The sequence below is a fragment of the Symphalangus syndactylus genome, chromosome 18 (genome assembly GCF_028878055.3).
Source record: "Symphalangus syndactylus isolate Jambi chromosome 18, NHGRI_mSymSyn1-v2.1_pri, whole genome shotgun sequence".
Classification (NCBI taxonomy): Eukaryota; Metazoa; Chordata; class Mammalia; order Primates; family Hylobatidae; genus Symphalangus; species Symphalangus syndactylus.
In genome coordinates this window covers 15,060,846-15,071,477 of record NC_072440.2, presented here as the reverse complement: position 1 = coordinate 15,071,477, position 10,632 = coordinate 15,060,846, and the positions used below count along the sequence as shown (strand labels likewise).

The 10,632-nt window shown below is 51.5% G+C and overlaps 1 pseudogene; it reads left to right on the top strand.

Moving 5' to 3' along the window:
• Positions 1-6,576: 6,576 nt before the first annotated feature.
• Positions 6,577-10,387, top strand: LOC129467424 (acidic leucine-rich nuclear phosphoprotein 32 family member B-like; annotated as a pseudogene).
• The last annotated feature ends 245 nt before the right edge of the window (positions 10,388-10,632 follow it).

The following is a 10,632-nucleotide window of genomic DNA, read 5'->3' as shown; positions in this document are numbered from 1 at the left end:
AATGGGTGCAAAATGCTTGGACGAATGGTCAACCTGGAAGATGGAAAACTGCTGCCAGGAGCAGGGATGGCTTCATGTAGAGCAAGGGCTTCGCAGTCGGCAGCTGCTGGTTCTAATGCAGGCTCTGCGAACCTGTTACCACGCTTTTGAAATGGGTCCATGGAGGGGCAGGGCTCAGTGGTGGAACCGGTTTTCTTTTTTTTGAGACGGAGTCTCGCTGTAGCCCAGGCTGGAGTGCAGTGGCGGGATCTCGGCTCACTGCAGGCTCCGCCCCCCGGGGTTCACGCCATTCTCCTGCCTCAGCCTCCCGTGCAGCTGGGACTGCAGGCGCCCGCCACTTCGCCCGGCTAATTTTTTGTATTTTTAGTAGAGACGGGGTTTCACCATGTTAGCCAGGATGGTCTCGATTTCCTGACCTCGTGATCCGCCCGCCTCAGCCTCACAAAGTGCTGGGATTACAGGCGTGAGCCACCGCGCCTGGCCGAAACCGGTTTTCAAAACTTAAGAAGCTGGACTGTCAGGCCGGGCATGGGGGCCCATGCCTGTAATCCCAGCATTTTGGGAGGCCGAGGCGGGCGGATCACGAGATCAGGAGTTCAAGACTGGCCTGGCCAGCATGGTGAAACCCCACCTCTACTAAAAATACAAAAAATTAGCCAGGCATGATGGCACCTGCCTATAATCCCAGCTGCTCAGGAGGCTGAGGCAGGAGAATTATTTGAACCCGGCAGGCGGAAGTTGCAGTGAGCCGAGATCTCGCCATTGCACTCCGGTCTGGGCTACAGGGCAAGACTCGGTCTCAAAAAAAAAAAAAAAAAAAAAAAAAGAAGCTAGACTATCTAGGCCCGACCCTCTCAGCTGACAGTGCAGAGAAGGGCAGGGCTTTCTCAAGGCCAAGTGAGTTAGAAGCAGTTAGTCAGGGTTAGGTCCAGCCTGAGAGTGACGAGCTAATCACCAGTTTCTACCAATCAAAGTAAAGTGAGGTCAGACCAGCAGATGGGGGAGGGGCAGGGGAGGCGGCGGCAGAGCAGGGCCCAGCAGTGCAGGTGGGGCAGGGAACTGGGGAGCAAGCTGATTTGAAGCAAGCAGCATCCTTCAGCCACCTCCCCCAGGTCTCCTGTCTGACCACAGCTGGAACTCCCAGCCCTGGAGTCTACATCATTTCCTCTGATAGATTCCCATCACAGTCAGTTTTTTGTTTTTTTTTTTTGAGACAGAGTCTCACTCTGTCGCCCAGGCTGGAGTGCAGTTGCACGATCTCAGCTCACTGCAACCCTTGCCTCCCAGGTTCAGGCGATTTTCCCACCTCAGCCTCCCGAGTAGCTGAGATTACAGGCACCCACCACCATGCCTGGCTAATTTGGATATTTTTAGTAGAGACGGAGTTTCACCATGTTGACTAGGCTGGTCTCAAATTCCTGACCTCAAGTGATCTGCCTGCCTTGGCCTCCCAAAATGCTGGGATTACAGGTATGAGGGTATGAGCCACTGCACCTGGCCAATTTTTTTTTTTTTTTTTAGAGACAGATTCTTGACTCTGTCTCCCAGGCTGGAGTGTAGTGGTGTTATCACAGCTCACTCCAGCCTCAAACTCCTGGGCTTCAAGCAGTCCTCCCACCTCAGCCTCCTGAGTAGCTGGGACTACAGGCATGCATCGCCACTCCCAGCTTTTTTATTATTGTATTGTTTGTAGAGATGGGGTTTCACCATGTTGCCCAGGCTGGTCTTAAATTCCTGGCCTCAAGCCATCCTCCTGCCTTGGCTTCCCAAAGTGCTGGGATTACGGGCAGGAACCACGGCCCCCGGCCCCTCATCATAGTCTTAAGTGCCGCTGTTGCCTTTAAAAACCTGTTGAAAGTCGGGCGCGGTGGCTCACGCCTGTAATCCCAGCACTTTGGGAGGCCGAGGCGGGCGGATCACAAGGTCAGGAGATCGAGACCATCCTGGTTAACACGGTGAAACCCCGTCTCTACTAAAAATACGAAAAATTAGCGGGGTGCAGTGGCGGGCGCCTGCAGTCCCAGCTACTCGGGAGGCTGAGGGAGGAGAATGGCGTGAACCCGGGAGGCGGAGCTTGCAGTGAGCCGAGATTGCGCCACTGCACGCCAGCCTGGGCGACAGAGCGAGACCCCGTCTCAAAAATAAATAAATAAAAAATAAAAACCTGTTGAAAAGGGGCCACCTCTTCAACAGCGAGGGCAGGGAACCCTGTGTATAGCTCCCTGAACTGGCACATGTGAAGCTGTATGGATTTGTGATGCTGGGCTGGTGCCAGGGCTCACCTGTTCATTCCACCTTTGCCCACCGAGTGCCCACCAGGTGCCAGCCCCTGCCCCAAGGCTCTGTGGCCAGAGTCTGATTTCATCCCTATGACAAATGTTCAGGGTAGATAACGTTAGTCTATTTTACAAGTTATCTTTTTTCTTTTTTCCAGATGGAGTCTGGCTCTGTCACCCAGGCTACAGTGCAGTGGCACGATCTCAGCTCACTGCAACCTCCGCCTCCCGGGCTCAAGCGATTCTCCCACCTCAGCCTCCTGAGTAGCTGGGATTACAGACACGCACCATCACACTGGGCTAATTTTTGTATTTTTAGTAGAGACGGGGTTTCACCACATTGGCCAGGCTGGTCTCGAACTCCTGACCTCAAATGATCCACCCGCCTTGACCTCCCAAAGTGCTGGGATTACAGGCGTGAGCCACCGCGCCCGGCTTAGTCTATTTTACAAGTAAGGAGCCCGAGGCTCAGAAAGACAGGTCTGCAGCTAGAAGGTGGCCATGTAGGTAAGTGGGGAAGGAAGGAATGAAGGAAGAGGGAGGGAAGGAGGAGACAGGCAGGGCTCCAGTCCCAGGGATGGGAAACAAGGGCAGCGTCCTCACCAGGCTCAGTCCCAGTTGCCACAGGCTCAAGAAAGGGGAGGACCTCAGAGGGCAGGACGGGGGCTGCGGCAAGTCACACACACAGAGCAGAAGTGCTGTGTCTGCTTTTCCAGGAGGACAGCTGTAGCCTCAGATCCCCCAGTTACTCAGAGGGGCCAATCCTACCCCTGGCTCACACAGGTGGGGACCTGGGCCCCAGACCTCAGGCTGCACCCCCCCACTTAACATCCTCCTGGCTGGCTTTCTGCTGATGCCTAGGAGGTTGTTCCCATCTGATCCCAGGCCTCTCACTAATGCTGCTGACCCAAGGTTCATGGGGGTCCCCAGCCTCCAGCCTTGGGGGACGGCCTCCAGGGCCAAGGCTGGCTGACTCAGTGGGCATCTGAGGCCAGGCCTTCCTAGTCTCTGCTCCCTCATGCAATCCTCCCAGCTTTTCAGGAAGTAAACATCATTCCTCCCACCCCAGAATTGGGGGGAAATCCTGAGCCCAGAGACGTGGCATGACTTGCTTTAGACTGCACGGAGAGAGACAGGCAGACAAGAAGTGGACACCCATTCGTGCCCTGATTCCTCCCCCAGGAATCTTTCTGCTACTCTGCTTGACGTTTCTTGGTAAACAACTGGGCATGTGAGGGAGGAGCGGCGTGCGTGCCAGAGACAGATGGATGCAGTGAGTGTGCTAAGCCCCTGGCAGCCCCGGCACTGAACACCCAGATAAAGCTGCCAGGCCACCTTCTTCCTTCTCCGGGAGAACAGGTGTCAGTGGCCCAGGGACAGGAGCTGGACCAGAAGGGCTTTGGAGAGCCTCTGAAGGGAGGCCAGGAAAGGATGGAGGCAGAGAAGGAAGGACCCTGTGGGGAGTGTTGCCCACAGAATGCCGCCTCCATCGAGGGCTGAGTAAGGAGAAGCATGTTGTTTGAATTAGAACACTAATATGGGACAGACGTGGTGGCTCATGCCTGTGGTTCCAGCACTTTGGGAGGCCAAGGCAGGCAGATTGCTTGAGCTCAGGAGTTCAAGACCAGCCTAGGCAACATAGAGAGACCTCATCTCTACAAAGAAAAAAATTAGCCAGGCATGGTGGCACACGCCTGTAGTCCCAGCTACTCGGGAGGCTGAGGTGAGGGGAGGATCACTTGGGCCTGGGAGGTAGAGACAGCAGTGGGCCGTGATCATGCCACTGTACTTCAACCTGAGTGTCATAGTGAGACAATGTCTCAAAAAAAAAATTCAACAAATATTAGTCTTAGATAAAAGACAGGGCCAGATGCAGTGGCTCACGCCTATAATCCCAGCACTTTGGGAGGTCGAGAGGGGTGGATCACCTGAGGTCAGGAGTTCAAGACCAGCCTGGCTAACATGGTGAAACCCCATCTTAACTAAAAATACAAAAATTAGCCAGGCATCGTGGCACATGCCTGTAATCCCAGCTACTCCGGAGGCTGAGGCAGGAGAATCACTTGAACCCGGGAGGTGGAGGTTGCAGTGAGCTGAGATCGCACCATTGCACTCCAGCCTGGGTGACAGAACAAGACTCCATCTCAAAAAAAAAAAAAAAAGATAAGAAAAGAAAAAGAAAGAAAGAAGACAGAAAAACAAATGAAAAAATGTGAAAATAATGACTAAAAATGTTTCAAATGTAATTATCCACAATGCAAGTTTGCATCTAGCAAAAACATCAGCCCATGGATGTAAGAAGTTTAGAAAAATGCAAATAATAAATACAAAGCAACCAACACAGACATATTTTAGCTAAGCTGCTGAAAACCAAAGCTAAGGAGAAAGTCTTAAAGGCAGCTAGACAGAAATGGCATATAACATACAGGAGAATAGCAACAAAAATGACAGCTTACTACTCATCAGAAACAAGAGAATCTAGAAGACAATGGAACAATATCTTTAAAGCACTGCAGGGGGCGGGGACAGCAGGGGACTGTCAGACTGGAATTTTAGATCCAGCAAAAATGTCCTTTAAAAATACTGGTAGCCTGGGCTCAGTGGCTCACACCTGTAATCTCAGCACTCTAGGAGACTGGGGCGGGAGGATCGCTTGATGGCAGGAATTCCAGGTTACAGTGAGCTATGATTGCACTGTTGCATTCCAGCCTGGGTGAAAAAGCAAGACCCTGTCTCAAAAATGAATACGTTAATTAATTAAAAATAAAGGTAAACTAAAGTCATTTCTGGTTAAATACAAGCTAATTTCTTCACTACCAGATGTAAACTAAAAGAACTTCTAGAGGGGCCAGGCACGGTGGCTCATGCCTATAATCCCAGCACTTTGGGATGCCGAGGTGGGCAGATCACTTGAGGCCAGGAGTTCGAAACCAGCCTGGCCAACATGGTGAGACCCTGTCTCTACTACAAATACAAAAATTACCCGAGCACGGTGGCACATGCCTGTAATCCCAGCTACTCAGGAAGCTGCGGCAGGAAAATCGCGTGAACCCAGGAGGTGGAGGTTACAGTGAGCAGAAATCACACCATTGCACTCCAGCCTAGGCGACAGAGTAAAAGCCTCTCTCAAAAAAAATTTAAAAAAAAAAAAGGAACTTCTAGAGGAACTTCAAGAACTTCTAGAGGGCTGAAGGAAAATTATGCAAGATGAAAACTCAGATATAGAAAAAGGGATGAAGAGCAATGGAAATAAGTATATGGATAGATATAGAATACTATTTTCTTCTTTTCAATTTCTTTAAAAGACAGTTGACTATATAAAGCAAAATAATAACAATGTATTGTGGGAGTTATAATATATTTTCAGGTAAAATATATATCAAAACAATAACACAAAAGATGAAGGAATTAGAGGATGGTGTTGTAAGGTTCTCACATTTTCTATTAATTCAAGGTAATCTGTGATGAGTTAAAAATACACATTGCCAGCCAGGCGCGGTGGCTCACACCTGTAATCCCAGCACTTTGGGAGGCTGAGACGGGCAGATCACGAGGTCAGGAGTTCGAGACCTGCCAGGCCAACATAGTGAAACCCTGTCTCTACTAAAAAATACAAATAATTATCTGGGATTACGTGGTGGCAGGCACCTGTAATCCCAGCTACTCGGGAGGCTGAGGCAGAAGAATCTCTTGAACCCAGGAGGCAGAGGTTGCAGTGAGGCAAGATCACGCCATTGCACTCCAGCCTGGGCAACAGTGCGAGACTCTGTCTCAAAAAAAAAAAAGGGCCGGGCGCGGTGGCTCACGCTTGTAATCCCAGCACTTTGGGAGGCCGAGGCGGGCGGATCACGAGGTCAGGAGATCGAGACCACGGTGAAACCCCATCTCTACTAAAAATACAAAAAATTAGCCGGGCGTGGTGGCGGGCGCCTGTAGTCCCAGCTACTCAGAGAGGCTGAGGCAGGAGAATGGCGTGAACCCAGGAGGCGGAGCTTGCAGTGAGCCGAGATTGCGCCACTGCACTCCAGCCTGGGCGACAGAGCGAGACTCCGTCTCAAAAAAAAAAAAAAAAAAAAAAAAAAAATACACATTGCCTTTTCCCTCCGCGATTTCTCTCTACTCCCGTGAGTTACTTGACTCCAGGGGCTCCGTTTGTCTGCCTGCAAGCTACACATTTCCCAGGACCACACCGCTGGCCTCTGCCACGAGCAGACTCTTTCTGATGGCCTACTGCACAGGTGGGAACATCTTTCCCCCATCTTCAGAAAGTTCGAAGAGTGGAGAAGAGGGGAATGTGAACATGAAGAGGAGACTCCACCTGGAGCTGAAGAACCAGAGCCCAACCTGCTGTTCTGAAACTTGTCCTGGACAATTACCAATCAAGTGATGGAAAAATTGAGGGCTTTACAGTTGAATTTGTGAACTTAGAGTTCCTCCATTTAATAACTGTAGGCTTGATTTCATTTTCAAATCTCCCCTGGCTGCATGACAATAGAGTCTTCGGAGATCTGGACATGTTAGAAACTCACACATCTAAACTTGGATGGAAATACACTGAAAGATAACAGAACTTCAGAACCTTTGAAAAAGTTGGAATGTCTAAAGAGCCTGGACCTCTTAAACGGTGAGGTTACTAGCCTGAATGAAGACTGGGAGAGTGTCTTCAAGCTCCTGCCCCAGCTGACCTACCTTGATCACTATGACCAAGAGGACCAGGAAGCCCCCAACTCAGATGCTGAGGGGGATGATGTAGATGACGAAGATGAGGATGAAGAAGGAGAAAATGAGGAAAATGAGGAAGATAAGGATAGTGAACAGGAAGAGTTTGATGGAGACGAGGATGAAGATGAAAGTGAAGATGTAGACTGTGAAGAAGGTAAGATGAAGTCAGTGAGGAGGAAGAAGATTTGGATATGATGAAGGGGTTGATGAAGATGAATATAAAATACATAACAGATGGTGGGCCTAAACCCAACTATATCAGTAACTACATTAAATGTAAATGGAATAAATGCTCCATTTAAAAGGTGGTAATTGACTGGGCACAGTGGCTCACGTCTATGATCGCAGCACTTTGGGAGGCCGAGGCGGGTGGATCACCTGAGGCCAGAAGTTCGAGACCAGCCTGGCCAACATAGTGAAATCCCCTCTCTGCTAAAAATACAAAAAAAAATGGCTAGGCACGGTGGCTCACACCTGTAATCCCAGCACTTTGGGAGGCCAAGGCAGGTGGACCACGAAGTCAGGAGTTTGAGACCAGCCTGGCCAACACGGTGAAACCCCATCTCTACTAAAAATACAAAAATTAGCCAGGCGTGGTGGTACATGCCTGTAATCCCAGCTACTCAGGAGGCTGAGGTAGGAGAATCGCTTGAAACCGGAAGGAGGAGGTTGCGGTGAGCCAAGATTGTGCCACTGCACTCCAGCCTGGGCAACAAGAGTGAAACTCCATCTCAAAAAAAAAAAAAAAAAAAAAAAAAAAAAAAAATTAGCCGGGTGTGATGGCAGACGCCTGTAACCCCAGCGACTCCTACTAAGGCAGGGGAATCACTTGAACCCAGGAGGCTGAGGTTGCAGTGAGTGGAGATTGCACCACTGCACTCCAGTCTGAACAACAAGAGCAAGACTTTGTCTCAAAAAAAAAAAAAAAAAAAAAGAACAAGCTCAATAATTGAAAGAAGGTATAAAAGGCCAGGTCCAGTGGCTCACACCTATAATCCCAGCACTTTGGGAGACCAAGGCCAGGAGTTAGAGACCAACCTGGCAAACATGGCAAAACCTCATCTCTGCTGAAAATACAAAAATTAGCCAAGCCTGGTGGTGGATGCCTATAATCCCAGCTACTCGGGAGGCTGAGACGCGAGAATCACTTGAACTTGGGAGGAAGAGTTTGCAGTGAGCTGCCATCCCACCACTGAACTCCAGCCTGGGTGACAGAGCAAGACTCTGTCTCAAAAAAATATATAAAAGAAGCTATAAAAATAAAATAAGCCGGGCGCAGTGGCTCACGCCTGTAATCCCAGCAATTTGAGAGGCCGAGGCAGGCAGATCACGAGGTCAGGAGATCGAGACCATCCTGACTAACACAGTGAAACCCTGTCTCTACTAAAAATACAAAAAATTAGCCGGGCATGGTGGCAGGCGCCTGTAGTCCCAGCTACTTGGGAGGCTGAGGCAGGAGAATGGCGTGACCCCGGGAGGTGGAGCTTGCAGTGAGCCGAGATTGCGCCACTGCACTCCAGCCTGGGCGACAGACAGAGCGAGACTCCGTCTCAAAAAAAAAAAAAAGAATTGATTTCAATAGATGCAAAAACAATGTTTTTAATCTTTCAGCAAATTAAGAATGGAAAGGAACATCACGAACCTGGAAAGAAACCCAAAGAAAACCTACAGCTAAAGTCACAGTGAATGATGAGAGACTACAGGCTTTCCCCAGGGCTCAGGAACAAGGCAGGGAGGCCAGCTCTCGTCACTTCCACTCCACCTCATTTCAGAGGCGCTAACCAGTCTCTACGCACTGACAACTTGATCATCCATGTAGAAGATGCTAAGGAGTCTACAAAACACCATCCAGGGCTTGGCTCCAGTGAGGAAGCATTGAATTGGTGAACGGGGTGTCCAGGGTAGTCCTGGGAGGCCCAGGAAGGCTGAAAGGGGGAAGAGCTTCAGGAGTTCAGGAGCTGCCTCCACCCAGAAGGCCACCAAGGATGCTGAGTTATTTTAAGGCAGGCCGAGCCTGGGTTCCCTACACAGGCGAGGCTTGTTCTGGTTGGGAAACCTGAGAGCAGCAATTGAAGACGGATTGTTGGCGGGACTGCCCGGCCGTCGACCTCATGGCTAATCCCACTCCCTGGTACAGGATGTTTGGGCTGAGTGCAGGGGCTCACTGCCAGGTTCTCGGAGTGCACATTGGAGGGGTGGGGGGCAGGGGGCTGGCTGCAAGGGAAAGGCCTCAGCCCAGACTCCTTTTATCCCCATGTTATACCCCCTGTGGTGTAGGACGGGCAGCAGGGCAGCCAGAGCCATTCCCACGGGGAGGGGTGAGTGACTGTCCCCAGGAAGAGGGCCTCAGGAAGTGGAATCTGGCCCACATCGCGGCAGGTCGGGTTCTGCTGAGTTCATCCTCTCCAGCGCCGCTGCCTTGGCTCAGGGCCTGGACCTAAGTCACAGACCCTCATAGGCAGGCAACCTGCCCACCAGAACACTTGAGCAAGGAGGGCCAGAGGTTCCAGGCTCAAGGGAGGCTGTGGGATGCGCACTGGTCCAGGAGTCCCAAGCCTGAGATCTGCTCTTTGAGGGAAGCTTCTACTGAACTACTGGGAGGAGAGGGGAGGCCTCCAGCTCCAGCTCCCAAGACCCTTTCTGGGCTTCAAGTATTACAACCTTTGTCACGCTTTCGGATCTGGCTTTCCTGGCCTGGAAGGTCCCCAGGGCAGGTCCAACTCCCACCTGCACCCCAGCCCCAAACTCAGAGCCCAGCACCCAGCAAACGCTCCTCAAACTGAACCAAAGACTCAGCCCCTGTGGCCAGTGGGATCCGGTCCAGGCTGAAGACAGAAGGCAGCCTGGCTTTCCCCTGGGACAAGTACCGGGAGCAGATGAGTCTGTGCTGAAGCCAGAGCCAGCGGGACAGGGCCAGGAGGCTGGCAGCTCTCTGCTAGAGCCCCCACTCCTCCAGCCCAGCCTGGCAAGGATGCCTGCTGCCCAGGGCTGGGTCTCCTCCCCCAGTGAGCCTGCCGGGTCCTGTCACCATGGGGATAGCAGCCACAGATGGTCAGCTGGACAACAGGCACAGCCACCAGCCTGGGGCACAAGCCACTCACTCCTCTCCTGCCTTCTTCCCCACAGTCTGGGGACAGAAGGAGAAGGCTGCCTCTTGGGGGCCCCGGGAGAGGCTCCCCACTGCCAAAGCCCTCTCTCCAGGGACCACCAGGAGCAGCCCTGTGGGTGGACAGCTTAGACCTATCCCTGGTTGCAGTGAGAAAGAGCCCTTGGCCATTGGAAATGCGGGGCAGCTCAATAAACGGGGCTGGGAAGGACTTGGTAGAGGGTTTGAGCTTGTGCTGGGCAATCTGGGGAAGGTGCAAGCTCGGGGCCCCACTCTGGATTGAACGCTCTTGGGAAATGGGGCTAGTTCTGTTTGTGTGTGTGTGGTTTTTGTTTTTGTTTTGTTTTGTTTTGTTTGAGACAGAGTCTTGCTCTGTTGCCCAGGCTGGAGTGCAGTGGCATGACCTCAGCTCACTGCAACCTCCACCTCATGAGTTCAAGCAATTCTCCCATCTCAGCCTCCCAAGTAGCTGGAACTACAGGCACCTGCCACCATGCCCACCCGGCTAATTTTTGTATTTTAGTAGAG